The sequence below is a fragment of the Tamandua tetradactyla genome, chromosome 22 (genome assembly GCF_023851605.1).
Source record: "Tamandua tetradactyla isolate mTamTet1 chromosome 22, mTamTet1.pri, whole genome shotgun sequence".
Classification (NCBI taxonomy): Eukaryota; Metazoa; Chordata; class Mammalia; order Pilosa; family Myrmecophagidae; genus Tamandua; species Tamandua tetradactyla.
The window spans coordinates 40478647-40502377 of NC_135348.1; the positions used below are offsets into that span (position 1 = coordinate 40478647).

Here is a 23731-nt window from a genome sequence, read left to right on the forward strand (position 1 = left end):
GCCAAAACTTTTGTGATGCAGCAAAGGCAGGTCTGAGAGGGAAATTTATTGCCCTAAATGTCTATATTAAAAAACAAGAACAAGATACAAGAGAGGAGGAGGGGCCAAGATGGCAGCTTAGCAATGTGCGCGTTTTAGTTCGTCCTCCATAACAACTACTAAATAACCAGAAACAGTGCCGAACAGCTCCCGGAGCCACATCAGTGACCGGACACACAGCGTACCCCAGTCGGGACCAGCTGGACAGGCTGCAAGCCTCCTCAAAACTGTGAGTTCCCCAAGCTGTGGTGGCCGGCTCCCAGCACCCCTCCCACACAGGCGGCTTCCCAGAGGGAAAAGAAAGAGACTTTAAACCTGGTCAAAGCAGAGGTCGAACACTGGGCTCACAGAAAAAGAGGAAAGGGGAGGAAACGGAGGCTTTAGTAGCTGCGTCTCTACGAAGATTTGGCAGCCTCTGGATTCAGCTGCGAGACTTCTCAGGCTGCAACTGCCCCAGGCATAGGCAGAAACCAGTTGCTTTCAGGGCTGTCTCCCACCTGTGCCTTCCCCAGGAGAGGGGTGAAGCCCAACTAAGGTGGAATCCTTCCATCAACGACTCAGACCCCAGGGTTTGGCAATTTGAAGCCATTAAAACCAGCCTACAACCTCTCCTCCATCTCCACAACACCCCCAGCAGGGAGAGTCTTCCAAAGTTAAAAGTGCCGCAACATCTTTTGCTGGTGTGACCCACAGGCAGACGCACCACATACTGGGCAGGATAAGAAAAACAGAGCCCAGAGACTTCACAGGAAAGTCTTTCAACCGGCTGGGTCTCACCCTCAGGGAAAACTGACGCAGGTGACTCCTTGCCCCTGATAGGAGGCCAGTTTAGTCCGGGAAAACCCAGCTCAGGTGTATAATACCTATGTAGACCCTCCTAAGGGTGGGGAGGAAAAAGGTACCTTACAAGCAGGGCAAGAAACAAGAAAACAAGAACTGAAAAATTATCCTCTGTTAAACAAAACCTAAACTAGAGGTCCAGAAAAAGCTGAACTGAAGGTCAAAGAACAGATAGACAACAAATTCATCGAGCAAGAAAACCCTAGGTAAGAGAAGTGAAAGTAATCACCAGAATAAACTAATTAAGCTTATTAAATGTCTAGACGCCAGCAAAAAATAACAAATCACACCAGGAAAATTGAAGATATGGCCCAGTCAAAGGAACAAACCAATAGTTCAAATGAGATACAGGAGCTGAAACAACTAATTCAAAATATACGAACAGAAATGGAAAACCTCATCAAAAACCAAATCAATGAACTGAGGGGGGATATGAAGAAGGCAAGGAACAAACAAAAAGAAGAAATGGAAAGTCTGAAAAAGCAAATCACCGAACTTATGGGGAAGAAAGATACAGTAGAAGAGATGAAAAAAACAATAGAAACCTACAATGTTAGATTTCAAGAGACAGAGGTTAGGATTAGTGAACTGGAGAATGGGACATCTGAAATCGGACAAGATACAGAAACTATAGGGAAAACAATGGAAAAATATGAGCAGGGACTCAGGGAACTGAATGATAATATGAAGCGCACAAATATACGTGTTGTGGGGGTCCCGGAAGGAGAACAGAAGGGAAAAGGAGGAGAAAAACTAATGGAAGAAATTGTCACTGAAAATTTCCCAACTCTTATGAAAGACCTAAAATTACAGATCCAAGTGCAGTGTACCCCTAAGAGAATAGATCCAAATAGACATTCTCCAAAACACTTACCAGTCAGAATGTGAGAGGTCAAAGAGAAAGAGAGGATCTTGAAAGCAGCAAGAGAAAAGCAATCCATCAAATACAAGGGAAACCCAATAAGACTATGCGTAGATTTCTCAGCAGAAACCATGGAGGCGAGAAAACAGTGGGAAGATATATGTAAATTACTAAAAGAGAAAAACTGCCAACCAAGAATCCTATACCCAGCAAAACTGTCCTTCAAAAATGAGGGAGCTTTCCGGATGTGCGTCACGCGGTAAGCAGCCGGGCCTGCGTGCGCAGAGGCAATCATCTTGGTAAACCTGGTATACCATCATCATGCTGGCAGCAAGGTTTGTGTGTCTCCGGACACTGCCTTCCAGGGTTTTCCACCCGGCTTTCACCAAGGCTTCCCCTGGTCTGAGGAATTCCATCACAAAGAATCAATGGCTTTTAACACCTAGCAGGGAGTATGCCAGCAAGACAAGAATTGGAATCCGGTGTGGGAAAACTGGCCAGGAACTCAAAGATGCAGCATTGGAGCCATCGATAGAAAAAATATTTAAAATTGATCAGATGGGAAGATGGTTTGTTGCTGGAGGAGCTGCTGTTGGTCTTGGAGCACTATGTTACTATGGCTTGGGAATGTCTAATGAAACTGGAGCTATTGAAAAAGCTGTAATTTGGCCTCAGTATGTGAAGGATAGAATTCATTCTACCTATATGTACTTAGCAGGAAGTATTGGTTTAACAGCTTTGTCTGCCTTGGCATTGAGCAGATCTCCTGTTCTCATGAACTTCATGATGAGAGGCTCTTGGGTGACAACTGGTGCAACCTTTGCAGCCATGACTGGAGCTGGAATGCTGGTACGATCGATACCCTATGACCAGAGCCCTGGCCCAAAGCATCTTGCTTGGTTACTACATTCTGGTGTGATGGGTGCAGTGGTGGCTCCTCTGGCGATACTTGGGGGCCCTCTTCTCATCAGAGCTGCTTGGTACACAGCCGGCATTGTGGGTGGACTGTCTACCGTGGCCATGTGTGCTCCCAGTGAGAAGTTTATGAACATGGGTGCACCGCTGGGAGTGGGCCTCGGTCTCGTCTTTGTGTCCTCACTGGGATCTATGTTTCTTCCACCCACCACAGTGGCTGGTGCCACCCTGTACTCAGTGGCGATTTATGGTGGATTGGTTCTTTTCAGCATGTTCCTCCTGTATGACACCAAGAAAGTGATCAGGCGTGCCGAAGTAGCCCCATTATATGGAGGTCAGAAATATGATCCCATCAATTCGATGATGGGAATCTACATGGATACATTAAATATATTTATGCGAGTTGCCAGTATGCTAGCAACTGGAAGCAACAGAAAGAAATGAAGGGGCATATCATCTGGCTTCTCTAATACTTCAGATATCTTGCTTGTTTAAAAGGGACAGATATTCATTAAATAGTTTGTACAAGCAGCTTTCGTTGAAGTTTAGAAGTTAAGAGCATGTCAACATGTTTAAAATGTTCCAGTATAATGTGTTGCCTCGGGTCTGCTTTTTCTCCTAGAGAATAAATTCAGTAGTTCTCTTGCATATAAGCCCTCAGATTTCCAGTTCTCATGCTTGAGTAATTTAAAATGTTTTAATGAATATGAAAAATGAGGTTGTGTTATCAAAATTAAAGTATTTCATCTATTTTTAAATTTATTTGGTTAAGTAAAAATGAACAAACTTGTGTTTACCTGTATATTTTTGGATTGTAGAATATTATAAGTAATGTCAAAAGTGATAGAGAGATTTGGTAAAGGGACCAGAGGAGAAGGGTTACCACCATTTTTCTTAGAATATTTTGAAGTTAGGACTTGTGTAAATGGTGGAAAGCTAGTGGGAGTTGTTTTGACTGTTTGGAAACAAACAATTGTTCACTGTTTTTTTTCATCTCCTGGACTTAACAAAAGTAGTGATCATAAAACAGAGACGGGTAATTAATTCTTCTGCCACTTCTCAGTACTTCAAGGTAGATGTGGTCACGCTTGGTCTCTTGTTACAGTAGTCCAGGTGTAAATCATGGGGAAAGCTTAATATTATATAAATCAGTAAATTTTACTTTTGGGCTTCAACAATAAAATATTCTTAAAATTATTATCAAGATAAAATATGCAAAGCAGGAGACTCGTTTTGTATTCAAGTATACAGTAATGTGTTCATAATTATTGAGGGTTTTTTGCCTGTTTATTGAAATGTGTAATAGTATACATTCTTAACTTCCTCGTCTCTTGAAGATTTATCACAAAAATTGTATCACAAAAGCCTGTCTGTGACTTACACTTGAGAACTTGGAAGCAGTTTTTCTCCTAAGACTATTGATTTCTTATGTTTCCTCTCAAATTAAGCACTAAAAAGCAAGGCAAAACTAGTTCTGTCTTTATGAACTCTATCAATAAAAGTGGAATGGGGAAACTGCTGCCTTAGGATTTCTCCTCACAGCACTTTCCTTCTGCATAGACCATTACTTAAGTTTCTTTTGACATTTGTAAATTTTTTGATACAGAAGAGTTATTTTTGGAAGTCTTTAATGAGTGAAATGTCTGTGTGGTTATTGAGATGATTGCTATTTTTGACAAATATTTATTACATAAACTAGAAGTAATTATTCTAACCATCTCATTATATAGAGTACTTATTTCTAAAATAAAGTTCTAGCCAGATATCGATTGGTCTTTAGTTTTTCCAACTGAATTACATAAACTAGAAGTAATTATTCTAACCATCTCATTATATAGAGTACTTATTTCTAAAATAAAGTTCTAGCCAGATATCGATTGGTCTTTAGTTTTTCCAACTGAATCACTGGCATACCATTGACTATTTTAGGGAATTTGTTCAAGAAAATAACTGTCCCTGTAGTATGAGGGTGGGTATTTGCAGTACCTCTATTTGAATCCCAACTCTTCCACTTGTTTCTGACCTTGAGCAGCTACTTAATCTCTCTGAGCCCAGTTTTCTCATTTGTAAAATGGAGATAAGAATAAGCACCTACCTCAGAGGATAAGATGAAATATGCAGCCCCCTAATAAGCTGTTTTAGCTGTTTTTTTGGCAGTTGTTAGGGTTTTTTCCCATCCTAAGTAAAATTGAAAACACCATGCTTCTGTTTTTTTCACCTCCCTACCTTGTTGCTACATAGTATTAAGTATGAACTTAAAATTTTAAGGTCACATAGTGACAGTGCAGTAACTTTTTAGAGCCCTAAGTTTAGATGCTCATTTTTGATTTTTCAAACAAACATGAGCGATTTCAACAGTGGGTAGTAGGCAGAAGTTTGTCCATAAAAACGAGGGGTTTTTTTCTAATTTAATGACTTTAGTAGCATTTTATTACAGTACTTAGATTTTTAAAACTTAAATTTTTCAAACTTTCTAAGACAGCAAAGACTTTAACTTATAAGGTATTATAATTGTTCAAAAATAATAACAGAAAATAATCACTAGTTCCCTAGGCTGCCTTTCATATAGCAGTATGCATTTTTTTCGTCTTACATCATTCACAGGGAAAAGTGAAAGCCTGCAAATATTGTAATACGCTTTAGAAAGAAAGAAATCCATTTCTTATTTTCTAAAATGCCATCTGAAGTGTTACAGGATAACTGAGTTTTGTGGCTAAAAATAATCACACAAAAAATAAAGGATCTTCTGGTGCTGCTTAGAATGATATCCAGTGAACAATCAGAAAATAAGAATGCCTTCACAGGGTAGCAAGCGACATGTGGTGACAACGAATAAGAGACAATTGTCTCTAAAGTGTAGCAGTTTCCAAATAAACAGCCATGGTACATTTTGATGTCATAAGAGAGAAGTGAGGAAAGGGTTGAAACACAGAGGGGCACCTGCAAAATTAAATACAGGAAACAAGTCTGAATAACTGTTCACAAGTGGGTGCCCTGGGCTCCTAAGACACTGGATCTCAGCCCTTGAAGATTTTTGAAGCACTTTTAAAGTGTAAAAGTCTGGGAGAAAAGCATGCATGTTTCACTCAAAATTGTTCATCTGAGTAATGTGTGTCCATATTAAAGGTCCTGAAACTGGTAAAAAAAAAAAAAAATGAGGGCGAAATTAAAACATTTTCAGACAAAAAGTCACTGAGAGAATTTGTGCCCAAGAGACCAACTCTGCAAGAAATACTAAAGGGAGCACTAGAGTCAGATACGAAAAGAAAGAAGAGAGAGGTGTGGAGAAGAGTGTAGAAAGAAGGAAAATTAGATATGACAAACAAAATACAAAAGGCAAAATGGTAGAGGAAAGTACTACCCAAACAGTAATAACACTAAATGTTAATGGATTGAACTCCCTAATCAAAAGACATAGACTGGCAGAATAGATTTAAAAACAGGATTCTTCTACATGCTGTCTACAGGAAACACATCTTAGACCCAAAGATAAACATAGGTTCAAAAACGAAAGGCTGGGAAAAGATATTTCATGCAAATAACAACCAGAAAAGAGCAGGAGTAGCTATACTAATTAATATCCAACAAATTAGACTTCAAATGTAAAACAGTTAAAAGAGACAAAGAAGGTACTAACAAAAGGAACAATTCAACAGGATGACATAACAATCATAAATATTTATGCACTAAACCAGAATGCCCCAAAATACGTGAGGCAAAGGCTGTAAACACTGAAAAGGGAAATACACACATCTACCATAATAGCTGGAAACTTCAATTCCCCACTCTCATCAATGGACAAAACATCTAGACAGAGGATCAATAAAGACACAGAGAATTTGAATATTACAATAAATGAGCTTGACTTAACAGACATTTATAGGACATTACACCCCACAACAGAAAGATACACCTTTTTCTCAAGTGCTCATGGATCATTCTCAAAGATAGACCATATGCTGGGTCACAAAGCAAGTCTCAACAAATTAAAAAAGATTGAAATCATACACAACACCTTCTCGGATCATAAAGGAATGAAGTTGGAAATCAATGAATAGGCAAAGCACCAGAAAATTCAAATATGTGGAGGCTCATCAACACACTCTAAAACAACCAGTGGGTCAAGGAAGAAATTACAAGAGAAATCAGTAAATATCTCGAGGCAAATAAAAATGAAAACACAACATATCAAAACTTATGGGACGCAGCAAAGGCAGTGCTAAGTGGAAATTAACTGCCCTAAATGTCTATATCAAAAACAAAGAAGGGGCAAAAATTCAGGAATTAACTGTCCACTTGGAAGAACTGGAGAAAGAACAGCAAACTAACCCCAAAGCAAGCAAAAGGAAAGAAATAACAAAGATTAGAGCAGAAATAAATGAAATTGAGAACATGAAAACAATAGAGAAAATCAATAAGACCAGAAGTTGGTACTATGAGAAAATCAATAAGATTGATGGGCCCTTATCAAGACTGACAAAAAGAAGAAGAGAGAGGATGCAAATAAATAAGATCAGAAATGGAAGAGGAGACATAACCACTGACCCCACAGAAATAAAGGAGGTAATAACAGGATACTATGAACAACTTTATGCTAATAAATACAACAATGTAGATGAAATGGACAACTTCCTAGAAAGGCATGAACAACCAACTTTGACTCAAGAAGAAATAGACAACCTCAACAAACCAATCACAAGTAAAGAAATTGAATCAGTCACTAAAAAGCTTCCCCAAAAGAAAAGTCCAGGACAAGACGGCTTCACATGTGAATTCTACCAAACATTCCAGAAAGAATTAGTACCAATCCTGCTCAAACTCTTAAAAAAAAATTGAAGTGGAAGGAAAGCTACCCAATTCATTCTATGAAGCCAATATCACCCTCATACCAAAAACCAGGCAAAGATATTACTAAAAAAAATACAGACCAATCTCTCTAATGAATATAGATGCAAAAATCCTCAACAAAATTCTAGCAAATCGAATCCAGCAACACATTAAAACAATTATACATCATGACCAAGTATTCATCCCAGGTATGCAAGGATGGTTCAACATAAGAAAATCAATTAATGTAATACACCATATCAACAAATTAAAGCAGAAAAATCACATGATCATCTCAACTGATGCAGAGAAGGCATTTGACAAGATTCAACATTCTTTCCTGTTGAAAACACTTCAAAGAATAGAAATACAAGGGAACTTCCTTAAAATGATAAAGGGAATATATGGAAAACCCACAGCTAATATCGTCCTCAATGGGGAAAAATTGGAAACTTTCCCCCTAAGATCAGGAACAAGACAAGGATGTCCACTATCACCACTGTTATTCAACATCATGTTGGAAGTTCTAGCCTGAGCAGTTAGACAAGAAAAAGAAATACAAGGCATCAAAATTGGAAAGGAAGAAGTAAAACTATCACTGTTTGCAGATGATATGATACTATACGTCGAAAACCCTGAAAAATCCACAGCAAAACTACTAGAGCTAATAAACGAGTACAGCAAAGTGGCAGGTTACAAGATCAACATTCAAAAATCTGAAGTGTTTCTATGCACTACTAATGAACAATCTGAGAGGGAAATCAAGAAACAAGTTCCATTTACAATTGCAACTAAAAGAATAAAATACTTAGGAATAAATTGAACTAAAGAGACAAAAGACCTATGCAAAGAAAACGACAAGAAACTGTTAAAAGAAATCACAGAAGACCTAAATAGATGGAAGGGCATACCATGTTCTATATTGAAAGACTAAATACAGTTAAGATGTCAATTCTACCTAAATTGATTTATAGATTCAATGCAATACCAATCAAAATCCCAACAACTTACTTTTCAGAAATAGAAAAACCAATAAACAAATTTATCTGGAAGGGCAGGGTGCCCCGAATTGCTAAAAGTATCTTGAGGAAAAAAAACGAAGCTGCAGGTCTCACGCTGCCTGGCTTTAAGGCATTATTATGAAGCCACAGTGGTCAAAAGAGCATGGTACTGGCATAAAGATAGATATATTGACCGATGGAATTGAATAGAGTGTTCAGATATAGACCCTCTCATCTATGGACGTTTGATCTTTGATAAGGCAGTCAAACCAACTCACCTGGGACAGAAGTCTCTTCAATAAATGGTGCCTAGAGAACTGGATATCCATATGGAAAAGAATGAAAGAGGACCCGTATCTCACACCCTATACAAAAGTTAACTCAAAATGGATCAAAGATCTAAACATCAGGTCTAAGACCATAAAACAGTTAGAGGAAAATGTAGGGAAGTATCTTATAAATCTTATAATTGGAGGTGGTTTTATGGACCTTACACCTAAAGAAAGAGCAGTGAAGAAAGAAAGAAATAAATGGGAGCTCCTCAAAATTAAACACTTTTGTGCATCAAAGAACTTCATCAAGAAAGTAAAAAGACAGCCTACACAATGGGAGACAATATTTGGAAACGACATATCAGATAAAGGTCTAGTATCTAGAATTTATAAAGAGATTGTTCAACTCAACAACAAAAAGACAGCCAACCCAATTACAAAATGGGAAAAAGACTTGAACAGACACCTCTCAGAAGAGGAAATACAAATGGCCAAAAGGCACATGAAGAGATGCTCAACATCCCTGGCCATTAGAGAAATGCAAATCAAAACGACAATGAGATCTCATCTCACACCCACCAGAATGGCCATTATCAACAAAACAGAAAATGACCAGTGCTGGAGAGGATGTGGAGAAAGAGGCACACTTATTCACTGTTGGTGGGAATGTCAAATGGTGCAACCACTGTGGAAGGCAGTTTGGCGGTTCCTCTAAAAACTGAATATAAAATTGCCATATGACCCAGCAATACCATTGCTAGGTCTCTACTCAGAGGACTTAAGGGTAAAGACAGAAACGGACATTTGCACACCAATGTTTATAGCAGCATTATTTACAATTCCAAGGAGATGGAAACAGCCAAAATGTCCATCAACAGATGAGTGGCTAAACAAACTGTGGTATATATATACGATGGAATATTATGCAGCTTTAAGACAGAATAAACTTATGAAGTATGTAACAACATGGATGGACCTAGAGAACATTATGCTGAGTGAGACTAGCCAAAAACTAAAGGACAAATACTGTATGGTCTCACTGATATGAACTGACATTAGTGAATAAACTTGGAATATGTCATTGGTAATAGAGAACATCAGATGATAGAAACAGGGTAAGACATTGAGTAATTGGAGCTGAAGGGATAGAGACTGTGCAACAGGACTGGATACAAAAACTCAGAAATGAACAGCACAATACTACCTAACCGTAATGTAATTATGTTAAAACACTGAATGAAGCTGCATATGAGAATGATAGAGGGAGGAGGGCTGGGGACATATTGAAATCGGAAAGATATATGTTACAGAATGGGATGGTATAATCTAGGAATGCCTAGGGTGTATAATAACAGTGAAATGTACAAGGTACAATTTTAAGAATGTTTTTGCATGAGGAAGAACAAAGGAATGTCATTATTGCAGGGTACTGAAAATAGATGGTAATTAATATTTTAAAATGTCACCTTCTGTGTGAGACTAAAGCAAAAAATGTTTAACTGTTACAAAATTCATATTTTGACTAGAGCATTTCCTAATATAACTTATGTAAATAGTTTGATTGAATGCCATAAGTACTTGGAATCTCAGGTAGGACATGAGATTTTGTTGGGTTTTCCAGAGTGATGCCCGGATGAATCCCAGAGTGATTCGATCAGTGAGTGGAAAAATATCTGCAAAGCCCCCTTTGGGGAGTGGTGAGAACAGGGAGAAATTCAACTTCCCCAAGTTGAATTCTTGATATTCTCAGAAACAGTGTGGACAACCAAAGCTATAGGCAGAGCCCCCAGTCTTGGGGTTTGTTCATATGAAACTTAACCCTGCAGGGGATAGGTCAAGCCTACTTAAAATTTAGGCCTAAGAGTCACCCCTAAGAGAGCCTCTTTTGTTGCTCAGATGAGGCCCCTCTCTCCAGCGAACACAACGAGCAGTCTCACCACCCTACCCCTCTCTACATGGGACATGACTCCCAGAGGTGTGGACCTTCCTGGCAACTGGGACAGAGATCTTGGAATGAGAGGATACTTAGCATCAAGGGATTGAGAAAAACCCTAGAATGAGCTGAAACCCAGCATCAATGGATTGAGAAAAACCCTAGAATGAGCTGAAACCCAGTATCAAGGGATTGAGAAAAACTTCTCAACCAAAAAGGGGAAGAGGGAAATGAGACAAAGTGTCAATGGCTGAGAGATTCCAAACAGAGTCGCGAGGTTATCCTGGAGGTTATTCTTATGCATCAAGTAGATATCATCTTGTTATTCAAGATGTAATGGAGAGGCTGGAGGGAACTGCCGGAAAATGTAGAGCTATGTTCCAGTAGCCATGTTTCTTGATGATGATTGTACAATGATATAGCTTTCACAATGTGACTGTGTGATTGTGAAAACCTCATGTCTGATGTTCCTTTTATCTATCTTGTCAACAGATGAGTAGAATATATGGAATAAAAATAAATAATAGGGGGAACAAATGTTAAAATAAATTTAGTTTGAAATGCTAGTGATCAGTGAAAGCGAGGGGTAAGGGGTATGGTATGCAAAATTTTTTTTTCCTGTGTTTGTTTTATTTTTCTGTTGTCTTTTTATGTCTTTTTCTGAATTGATGCAAATGTGTGAGAAATGATCATGATGATAAATATGCAACTATGTGATGATATTGTGAATTGTTGAGTGTATGTGTTGGGAATGTTTGTGCTTCTTGTAATTTTTTTTTTAATTAATAAAAAATTAAAAAAAAAAACAAGAACAAGCAAAACGAGGAATTAACTGCTCACCTGGAGAACTTATAGAAAGAACAGCAAACTAACTCCAAAACAAATAAAAGAAGAGAAATAATAAAGACTAAAGCAGAAATAAACTAACTGGAGAACAATGAAGCAATAGAAAGAATCAACAAAACTAAAAGTTGGTTCTTTAAGAAAACTGAGAAAATTGATGGTCCCCTAGCCAGACCCTCAAAGAAGAAAAGAGAAAGGACACAAATAAATAAAATTAGAAATGAGAGGGGGGTTGTTACCATAGATCAGGAAGAGATTTAAAAAAATCATAAGAGAATATTATGAACAATTAACTATATGCCAACAGACTAGATAACTTAGATGAAATGGACAAATTCCTAGACACACACGAATTACCTTTACTGACTTGAGAAGAAATAGAAGATCTCAATAAACTAATTACAGGTTAAGAGAGCCAATCAGTCATCAAAAATGTCTCCACAAAAAAAAAAAAAAAAAATGAAAAAAGCCCAGGACCTGACGGCTTCACAGGAGAATTTTATCAAACTTTTCAAAAAGAACCAACACCAATCCTGCTCAAACGCTTCCAAAAAAACTGAAGAAAAAGGAACACTACCTAGCTCATTTTATGAAGCTAACATCACACTAATACCAAATTCAGATTAAGACAATAGAGAAAAGAAAACTACAGACCTATCTCCCTAATGAACATAGATGCAAAAATCCTTAACAAAATACTAGCAAATCGTATCCAATGCCACATTAAAATAGTTATATCTTGATCAAGTGGGATTCATATCAGGAATGCAAGGGTGGTTCAACATAAGAAAATCAACCAACTTAATATAGCACATTAACAAATTGAAAGGGAAAAATCACATGATCATATCGACTGATGCTGAAAAAACATTCAACAAAATCCAGCATTCTTTCCTGATAAAAACACTTCAAAAGTTAGGCATCGAAGGAAACTTTCTCAATGTCATAAAGGGCATATATGGAAAACCCATAGCCAGCATTATACATAATGGTGAGAAATTGAAAGCATCCCCCTTGAGATCAGGGATGAGACAAGGATGCCCACTGTCACCACTATTATTGAACATTGTATTAGAAGTACTAGCTGGAGCAATTAGATAAGTGAAAGAAATAAAAGGCATCCAGATAGGAAGGAAAGTAAAACTTTCAATATTTGCAGATGACATGATCCTATACTTAGAAAATCCTAAGAAATCTATAGTAAAACTATTTGAGCCAATAAACAAATTCAGAAAGTGGCAGGATACAAGATTAATGTATAAAAATCAGTAATGTTTCTATACACAAGCAATGACCTACCTGAGGTGACAACTAAGGAAAATATTCCATTCAGAATAGCGACCAGAAGAATCAGGTATCTAGGAATAAGCCTAACCAGGGATGTCAAGGACTTATATGCAGAAAATAACAAAAAAATTGCTAAAAGGAAAAAAATGACCTAAATAGATGGAAAGATATGCCATGCTCATGGATAGGAAGGTTGAATATCATCAAGATGCCAATCCCACCGAAATTCATCTAAGATTCAACGTAATACCAATAAAAATCCCAAAAACCTATGTTGAAGATTGGAAAAACTGGTTAACGTGCCAGTTTGACAGAATTTATGTTCCCCAGAAAAGTCATGTTTTAATCCTAATCAATTGTGTGGCTGCAAAGATTTCTTCTAATCCTTATTCAGTACTATAGGTTGGAAACTTGATTAGGTTAACACCACAGAGATGAGACTCAATCAATTGTGGGTACTGTTTTAGTTTGCTAGCTGCCAGAATGCAATATGCCAGAAAAAGAATGGCTTTTAAAAACGGCAATTTAATAAGTTGCTAGTTACAGTTCTAAGGCCAAGAAAATGTCCCAATTAAACCAAGTCTATAGATATGTCCAAGCAAACACATCAAGGGAAGGATATCTTGGTTCAAGAAGGCCAAAGAAGTTCAGGGTTTCTCTCTCAAGTGAGAAAGCACATGGTAAACACAATCAGGGTTTCTCTCTTGGCTGGAAGGGCACATGGCGAACATGGTGTTATCTGCAAGCTTTCTCTCCTGGCTTCCTGTTTCATGAAGCACCCCAGCAGGCACATTTCTTTATCATCTCCAAGGCTCGCTGGCTGGTGGACTCTCCTGCTTCTTGTGGCTATGTCCTCTTCTCTGCTCTCTCTGAATCTCCCGCATTCTTCAAAATATTTCCTCTTTTACAGGATTCCAATAAACTAATCAAGACCACCCAAATGGGTGGAGACATATCTCCACCTAATCCAGCTTAAAAACCTCTCTTGATTGAATCACATCTCCAGGGGGTGATCTAATTACAGTTTCGAACATACAGTGCTGAATAGGATTAGAAGAAATGGCTGCCTTTACAAAATGAGACTAGGATTAAAACATGGCTTTTATAGGGTACATACATCCTTTCAAACCAGCACATTCCACCCGCTGGACCCTAAAATAGACACGTTTTTCCCATATACAAAAATATATTAATTCCATCTCAATATCAGAAATCCTTAAACCATTTCAGTAGCAATACAAATGAAATACAAAGTTAGAAACAGTACAAACTCCTATCAAAGTAGTTAAAGGCATGGTCTATTCTAAGGCAAAATTATTCTTTGGCTCTGGACCTGTGAAATGCAAAATAAGTTATTTGTTGCCAACATACAAAGGAGGAACAGTCATAGGATACATATACACATTTCCATAGGGAGGAAGGAACACAGGGGTCACTGGACCCAAGCAGTCTTGAAAACCTGCAGGACAAAGTCCATTAGATTTCAAAGTCTGAGAGTCATTTATGTTTGGGACTTTAGAAAGTGGCAGTCCCACCCTTTCCAAGGGCCTATGCAGAGGCTTGTGCCTCTCTGAACACAACCTTGGGGGACACTGGGGAGATCACCTTTTTCTCGGCTCCACCATCTCCAAGCATCGGGGCTGTACTCAGGCTCTCTGCCATCTCTGGGGCACACACTCAACCCCTCCACGTGGTGGCAGCCAGGCTCTCCCCAAATCCCAAGGAATGTGCTTCACACCCTCCAAGGCCTGAGGAGGCATGATTCTTCCACTGCAATGAGGTGGACGGCCCATCCTCTGCCCCTGGGCAAATTCACTGCCTCCATGTGCTTGAGTGGGTCTGCTCTCCTAGCACAAGGCTTCCTGACTTCAGACCCCAGCCTCCATGGCTTTGCCTCTGAAGTTATTTTTCCTGCAATGTGTCCCTTCTCTGTCACTCTCAGTCCCAAATGGTAGTGATTCTCTTATATAGATCCTGCAACACTCTCGTTGGCTTTCTATGCAGTAGCCTTGGATCATGGCCATCAGGCATAAGGAGTTTCCACACATTCTTCACGGATAACACCAAGTCTGATCCTGGCTTTCTCTAAAATGGCTGTCTGGTTCCACATTCGGTTAAATCCTCACATGGGGCACTATTCTCTGGGGTCTCCCTTTCTGGAGGCCCAGAATTTTCCAGAACTTCAATTTCTGGTTTCTTTGTACCCAAGAGTTCAGTTCTCAGCTTATCTCTTTCCTGTTGCATTTCACTATAAGCTGTGAGGAGAAACCAGGCTGCACTCTCACATTTAATTTGGAACTCTCTTCTGCTAAATATCCAAGTTCATGGCTTTTAAAATCTGTCTTCCAGCCAAAGCCACTAGTCAACTTTGCCAGATCATCTGCAATTTTAAAACAAGGCTCGCTTTCCTTCCAGTCTACAATAACATGTGCCTCATCTCTGTCTAAGGCCTGGTCAGAGGTATCTTTAGAGCCCACATTTCTACCAAAAGTCTCTTCAAAGCATTCTAGGCCTTCTCTATCAAGCTTCTCATTCGAAGTCTTAAGCCCATCCCTTTCACTCATTAATGTATACAGTGTCTCTAACAACAACCAGCCAACATCCCAATACCTCATACTTCCATAAAACTCCATAAAGGTGCCAAAAACATTATACCCCAGAGTCTGGCTTTGTACAAGAAGAATCCAATGGTGATATTTTGACTATCGCTTTTGCCAACTCACCCCATGGATTGGTAGCATCATTCTGATTATGGGCATCAGAGTCCTTAGTGCCTCTGAATCCAGTCAGAACAGAAAACCAATCATAAAAACCCATTTTTAAGATTCTGTTTCTTCAGAACAACCCCACTCTCAAGTACCAAGCTGTATTAGCTAGGGTTCTCTAGAGAAACAGAATCAGCAGGAAATATCTGTAAATATAAAATTTATAGAAGTGCCTAACGTAACCGTGGGAAAGTTAAGTCCGAAATCTGTAGGGCAGGCTGTGACGCTAATGACTACCATGAAGGGTCTGGACAACCCCCACAGGAGAGACTGACTGGCCAAAGCAGGAAGAGAGAGTGTCTCTTCTGAATCCTCCTTAAAAGCCTTCCAGTGATTAGACTAAATGTCACTCATTGCAGAAGACACTCTCCTTGGTTAATTACAAATGCAATCAGCTGTGGATGCAGCCAACATGCTCATGATTTAATTCTATGAAATGTCTTCATAGCAACAGACAGGCCAGCACTTGCCCAACCAGACAAACAGGCACCACCACCTGGCCAAGTTGACATATGAACCTGACCATGACAGGTATTAAACTTGATTAGATGGAGACGTGTCTCCCTACCCATTCTATGTGAGTCTTGATTAGTTTACTAGGATCGTATAAAAAGAGGAGACATTTTTTAGAGAGAATGTCTTTTGAGAATGACAAGAAAGTCACAGCAGAGCTAAGTAGAGGCACAGAGTTCACCAACCAGCAACCTTTGGAGAATCTGAGAGAGCAGAGAAGGATCACAGAATGACAAGAGCCTGAAGTAGAGTTCATCAGTTAGTGACCTTAGGAGATGAAGGAGAATGTCCCTAGGGGAGCTTTATGAAGCAAGAGGCCTGGAAAAGAAGCTAGTAGATGATGCCGTGTTCACCATGTGCCTTTTCACTGGAGAAAGAAACCCTGAACTTCATTGGCCTTCTTGAATCAAGGTATCTTTCCCTGGATGCCTTTGATTGGATATTTCTACAGACTTGCTTTTGGACACTTCCATGGCCTTAGAACTGCAAACTAGCAATTTATTAAATTTCCCTTTTTAAAAGCCATTCCATTTCTGATATATTGCATTCCAGCAGCTAGCAAACCAGAACAGTTATCAAATTTATATGGAAGGCACTGAATGAAGCTGCATCTGAGCTATAGTTTTTTGTTTGTTTGTTTGTTTGTGTCTTTTGTTTTTTTTCTTTTTCCTTTTTTATATATATATTTTTTATTTTTTATTATTATTTTTATTTTTTCTCTATATTATCATTCTATATCTTTTTCTGTTGTTTTGCTAGTTCTTTTCCTAAATCGATGCAAATGTACTAAGAAATGATGATCATACATCTATGTGATGATATTAAGAATTACTGATTGCATATGTAGAATGGAATGATTTCTAAATGTTGTGTTAATTTTGTTTTTTTTAATTAATAAAAAAAACTGAAAAAAAATTTATATGGAAGAGAAAAGACCTTGAATAGCTAAAGATATTCTAAAATAGAAGAGCAAACTGGGAGGTCTATCATTTTCTGACTTTAAAGCTTACTATAAAGCCACAGTGGTCAAAACAGCATGTTATTGGCACAAAGACAGAAGGACTGACCAGTGGAATAGAATTGAGAGTACAGAGACTGACCACCAAATTTATGGATATTTGGTCTTCGATAAGGCCCCCAAATCTACTGAATTGGGACAGAATAGTCTTCAATCAATGGGCATGGGAGAACTAGATTTCGATAACCAAAAGAATGAAAGAGGACTCCTACCTTACACCCTATACAAAAATTAATTCAAAATGGATCAGAGACCTAAATGTAAGAGCCAGTACCATAAAACTTCTTGAAAAAAAAAATGTATGGAAACATCTTCAAGATTTAGTAATAGGAGGTAGTTTTTTTTTTTTTTTTTAACTTTTTTTATTATATAGTATAACATCTATACAAAACAAAGAAACAGAAAAGCAATAGTTTTCAGAGCACTCTTCAACAAGTAGTTATAGGACAGATCCCAGAGTTTGTCATGGGCTACTATACAATTCTTTCAGATTTTTCCTTCTAGATGCTCCAGAATACAGGAGGCTAGAGGCCTAAATTTTTTTTTTATCATCACAATCACCTACCTTTTTCTTTTTTGTGAAAAATAACATATATACAAAAAAGCTATAAATTTCAAAGCACAGCACCAAAATTAGTTGTAGAACATATTTCAGAATTTGACATGGGTTAGAATTTCACAATTTTAGGTTTTACTTCTAGTGCTCTAAAATACTGGAGACTAAAAGACATATCAATTTAATGATTCAGCATTCAAATTTATTTGTTAATCTTCTTTGCATAATTCTGCTATCACCTTTGATCTTTCCATCCTTAGGGGTGTTTGGGCTATGGCCATTCTAAATTTTTCATACTGGAAGGGTTTGTCACTAATATGAGGTAGGGAGATGGAACTGTCTGATGTTCTGGAGAGGGTGGGCTAGTTTTCAGGACTTATCTGGACCAGGGACCCATTTGGAAGTTGTAGGTTTCTGGAAAGTCACTCTAGCATATGGAACCCTTGTGGAATCTTATATATTACCGTAGGGATTTGTGCTAGTTTGAAAGGATGTATGTACCCTAGAAAAGCTATGTTTATTCAAAATCCCATTTCATAAAGGTAGAATAATCTCTATTCAATACCCTATGTTTGAAACTGTAATCAGATCATCTTCCTGAAGGTGTGATTTAATCAAGAGTGGTGTTAAGCTGGATTAGGTGACGACATGTCTCCGCCCATTTGGTGGGTCTTGATAAGTTTCTGAAATCTTATAAAAGAGGAAATATTTTGGAGAATGAGAGAGATTCACAGAGAGCAGAGCAGAACAACACAGCCACGAGAAGCAGAGTCCACCAGCCAGCAACCTTTGGAGATGAAGAAGGAAAATGTCTCCCAGGGAGCTTCATAAAACAGGAAGCCAGGAGAAGCAGCTAGCAGATGACGCCGTGTTCACCATGTGCCCTTTCAGATGAGACAGAAACCCTGACTGTTCGCCATGTGCCTTCTCACTTGAGAGAGAAACCCTGAACTTCATTGGCCTTCTTGAACCAAGGTATCTTTCCCTGGATGCCTTAGATTGGACATTTCTATAGGCTTGTTTTAATTGGGACATTTTCTCAGCCTTGGAAATGTAAACTACCATCTGATTAAATTCCCCTTTTCAAAAGCCATTCTGTTTCTGGTATATTGCATTCCAGCAGCTAGCAAACTAGAACAGCATTCTTTAGGATTCGCTAGAATGGTCCTGATTGGGGGTGGTAGGTTATGATAGGTACCAAGGTCTAGCTGAAACTTGCATAAAAGCAAACTCCAGAGTAGCCTTTTGACTCTATTTGAACTCTCTCTGCTACTGATACTTTATTAATTACACTTCTTTTCCCCCTTTTGGTCAGGATGGAATTGTTGATCCCACGGTGCCAGGTCTGTATTCATCCCTAGAATACAGGGATGAGTCATCTCCCATGTCGCCAGGGAGACTTTCACCCCGGATGTCATGTTCCATGTAAGGGGGAGGACAATGATTTCACTTGTAGGGTTGGGCTTAGAGAGAGTGAGGCCACATCTGAGCAACAAAAAAGGTAAGAGGGAGCTTCTCCTTTTTTTTGAAAAAAGAAGCTTGCACTTTTATTGCTCATTTCTCTCTTCCCCTTCCAGTTGAGAAGGTTTTCTCAATCCCTTGATGCTGAAATCCAGCTCATTCTAGGACTTCTGTTCCATTTTGCCAGGGAGGTGTACACCCCTGGGAGTCATGTCCCACACAGAGAGGGGAAGGACAGTGAGTTTGCTTGACGTGTTGGCTGCGAGATAGGCCACATCTGAGCAACAAAAGAGGTTCTCTGGGGGTGACTCTTAGGCTTAATTTTAAGTAGGCTTAGCCTATCCTTTGTGGGGATAAGTCCCATATGAACAAATCCCAGGATTGAGGGCTCAGCCTATTGATTTGATTGTCCTCACTGCTTGCGAGAACATCAGGCCTTCTCCAAATGGGGAAGTTCAATTTTCCCTTTTTCTCACCATTCCCCCAAGGGGACTTTGTGAATACTTTTTTATTCACTGTTCAAATCACTCTGGACAAACCCACAAAATCTCATGCCCTACTCAAGGTCTATGCACTTATGGTGTTCAATTAAACTGTCCACATAAGTTTTATCAGCAGATGCAGTGGTCAAAATATAAAATTTTGAACCAAATACACATTTTTTGCTTTAGTCTTACACAGAAGTTAAAGTTTTAAAATATGAATTACCATCTATTTTCAACACCCTGCAATCCTGACGTTCCTTTGTTCTTCCTCATACAAAATTATTTAATTTTTAATTCAGTCACTATCATGGTACATTCTTGACATTTCTAGATTATACCATCTCAGTCTTTATCACCTATCTTTCCTTCTGATTTCATTTGTGACCCCAGTCCTCCACCCTCTATCATTCTCACATTCCGCTTCATTCAGTGTACTAACATTATTGCATTACAGTTAGGTAGTATTGTGCTATCCATTTCTGAATTTTTACAATCAGTCCTGTTCCACAATCTGTATCCCTTCAGCTGCATTTACCCAATACCTACCATATTTCTATCTCCTGATGGTCTCTGTTCTTATCTGAAATTCTCCAAGTTCATTAATTAATTTTAGTTCATATCAGTGAGACAATACAGTATTTGCCCTTTTGTTTCTGGCTAATCTCACTCAGCATAATGTCCTCAAGGTCCATCCATGTTGTTACACACTTCATAAATTTATTCTGTCTTACAGCTGCTTCATACTCCATTGCATGTATATGCCACAGCTTGCTTAGCCACTCGTCTGTAGATCTCTTGGGAACTGTAAATAATGCTGCTATAAACATTGGTGTGAAAATGTTCGTTCACGTCCTTGCCCTCATATCCTCTGAGCAGATACCTAGCAATGCTATTGCCGAATTATATGGCAATTCTATGCTTAGGTTCCTGAGGAACTGCCAAACTGCCTTCCATAGCGGTTGCACCATTTCACATTCCCACCAACAGTGGTATGTTTGCCTCTTTCTCCACATCCTCTCCAGCACCTGCTGTTGACAGGTAGCTTCTTAAACTTTATTCCTAAGGTATAAGCTGTGGGAAAAAAACAAATGGGAACTTCTCAAAATCAAATGCTTTTGCACCTCAAAAGACTTTGTCAAAAAAAGGTGAAGAGGCAGCCAACTCAATGGGAGAAAATATATGGAAACCACATATCGGATAAAGGCTTGATATCCTGTGTATATAAAGAAATTATACAGATTAACAACATAAGAACAAACAACCCAATTATAAAATGGGCAGAGGAAATGAATAGGCACTTTTCTGAAGAGCAAACACAGATGGCTAAAAAGCACATGAAGAGCTGCTCATCTTCACTGCCTATAAGGGAAATGCAAATTAAGACAATGAGATATCACCTCACACCTATAAGAATGGCTGCTATTAAACAAACAGGAAACTATTAATGTTAGAGAGGATGCAGAGAAATTAGAACAGTTATTCACTGTTGGTGGGGATGTAAAATGGTTCAGCCACTGTGGAAATCAGTTTGGCGATTCCTCAGAAACTAAATATTGAGTTGTCCTATGACCCCGCAATACCAATACTCGGTATATACCCAGAAGAGTTGAGGGCAGTGACGCGAACAGACTTTACACACCAATGTTCACAGCAGCACTATTCACAATTTCCAAGAGATGAAAACAATCCAGATGTCCATCAACAGATAAGTGGATAAACAAAATGTAGTATATACATACAATGGAATATTATGCAATAATTAGACAAAAATTTTTGTTGTTGTTGTCGTCATGTTTCATATGTCATCTTGAAACATATGACAACATGGATGAACCTTGAAGATATAGTGCTGAATGAAATAAGTCACACACAAAAGGACAGATACTGTATGACTCCATTATTATGACTTTGATAAAGCCACCAGTGTTTTGGAGCAGCTAGAAGGAAAAATCTGAGTTAAGGGCATGGTAGCCCATGACAAACTCTGGAAACTGTTCTGTAGGTGCTTATTGAACTGTGTTTTGAGAATTGTTTTTATTTCTTTTCCTTGCGTGTGTTTATATATAAACATAAAAATGTTATATCTTACAACCAAAAAATGATTAAAAAAAACTATAGACAGTTATAGCAATATTAGATGAAACAAATTCCTGAAATAAAAAATCTGAAAATATTTACTGACATAGCTCATCAATATAGCAAAGTTGATATTTGTAATAACTTTTTACTTGATATTTTGAGAACGCAGTTTTGACAGCTGATCAAATGGTATCTAAGATAGTGTTGAATACTTAGAATTCAAGAAGTTTGTAATCTGAATATGTAGATTTTTTTCCTTGTTGCCTTAATTTTAAATTGGTTTATGAAAAACTGCGCAAACACGGCTTTACAATGATTACATGGATACTTTATTTAAATATGCCTATGGTTAACTAAATCATCGATTGTTGATGGTTCTAACTATATTGTTTGCTTTCTTAAAAAAAAAAAAAGAATACATGAGACCAAAATCAGAGAAAATATAAGCAAATATTCCCAGACCCTGAAGAAATTGGTTGTTTCAAAAAGCACTCTTACAAACAAAGTTCAAAAGATTATTTCCTTTAATGTTTTTTGTATTTTTTTTTTAACATGGGTAGGCTCGGGAAACAAACCTGGGTATACAGCATGGCAGGTGAGAACTGTGCCACTGAACCACTGTTGCCCACCCTCCTTAACACTTTTTTTCTTTATTAAAAAAAATTAACACACATTTAGAAATCATTCCATTCTACATATGCAATCAGTGATTCTCAATATCATCACATAGATGCATGATCATCATTTCTTAGTACATTTTCATTGATTCAGAAAAAGAAATAGCAAGACAACAGAAAAAGAAATAAAATGATAATATAGAGAAAAAATATATATATATAAAAAAACAAAAACTATAGCTCATATGCAGCTTCATTCAGTGTTTTAACATAATTACATTACAATTAGGTAGTATTATGCTGTCCATTTTTGAGTTTTTGTATCTAGTCCTGTTGCACCAGTCTGTATCCCTTCAGCTCCAATTACCCATTATCTTACCCTATTTCTAACTCCTGATGGTCTCTGTTACCAATGACATACTCCAAGTTTATTCTCTAATGTCGATTCACATCAGTGGAACCATACAGTATTTGTCCTTTAGTTTTTGGCTATTCTCACTCAGCATAATGTTCTCTAGGTCCATCCATGTTATTACATGCTTCATAAGTTTATTCTGTCTTAAAGCTGCATAATATTCCATCGTATGTATATACCACAGTTTGTTTAGCCACTCATCTGTTGATGGACATTTTGGCTGTTTCCATCTCTTTGCAACTGTAAATAATGCTGCTATAAACATTGGTGTGCAAAGGTCCGTTTGTGTCTTTGCCCTTAAGTCCTTTGAGTAGATACCTAGCAATGGTATTGCTGGGTCGTACAGCAATTCTATATTCAGCTTTTGGAGGAACCGCCAAACTGTCTTCCACAGTGGTTGCACCATTTGACATTCCCACTAACAGTGAATAAGTGTGCCTCTTTCTCCACATCCTCTCCAGCACTGGTCATTTTCTGTTTTGTTGATAATGGCCATTCTGGTGGGTGTGAGATGATATCTCATTGTGTTTTTTTTTTTTTTTTTTTTACCAATGACATATTTCAAGTTTATTCTCGAATGTTCGTTCACATTAGTGGGACCATTAAGTATTTGTCCTTTAGTTTTTGGCTGGACTCACTCAGCATAATATTCTCTAGGTCCATCCATGTTATTACATGCTTCATAAGTTTATCTTGTCTTAAAGCTGCATAATATTCCATCATATGTATATACCACAGTTTGTTTAGCCATTCTTCTGTTGATGGACATTTTGGCTGTTTCCATCTCTTTGCAATTGTAAATAACACTGCTATAAACATTGGTGTGCAAATGTCCGTTTGTGTCTTTGCCCTTAAGTCCTTTGAGTAGATACCTAGCAATGGTATTGCTGGGTCGTATGGCAATTCTATATTCAGCTTTTTGAGGAACCGCCAAACTGCCTTCCACAGTGGTTGCACCATTTGACATTCCCACCAACAGTGGATAAGTGTGCCTCTTTCTCCG

At 38.1% G+C, this 23731-nt stretch overlaps 1 protein-coding gene and 1 pseudogene across 1 annotated transcript in view; one reads left to right on the forward strand and one right to left on the reverse strand.

Moving 5' to 3' along the window:
* ABHD18 (abhydrolase domain containing 18) overlaps positions 1 to 23731 on the reverse strand; it is a 133710-nt gene that overhangs the window by 97729 nt on the left and 12250 nt on the right. The window lies entirely within an intron of this gene.
* Positions 1985 to 4223, forward strand: LOC143666335 (growth hormone-inducible transmembrane protein pseudogene; annotated as a pseudogene).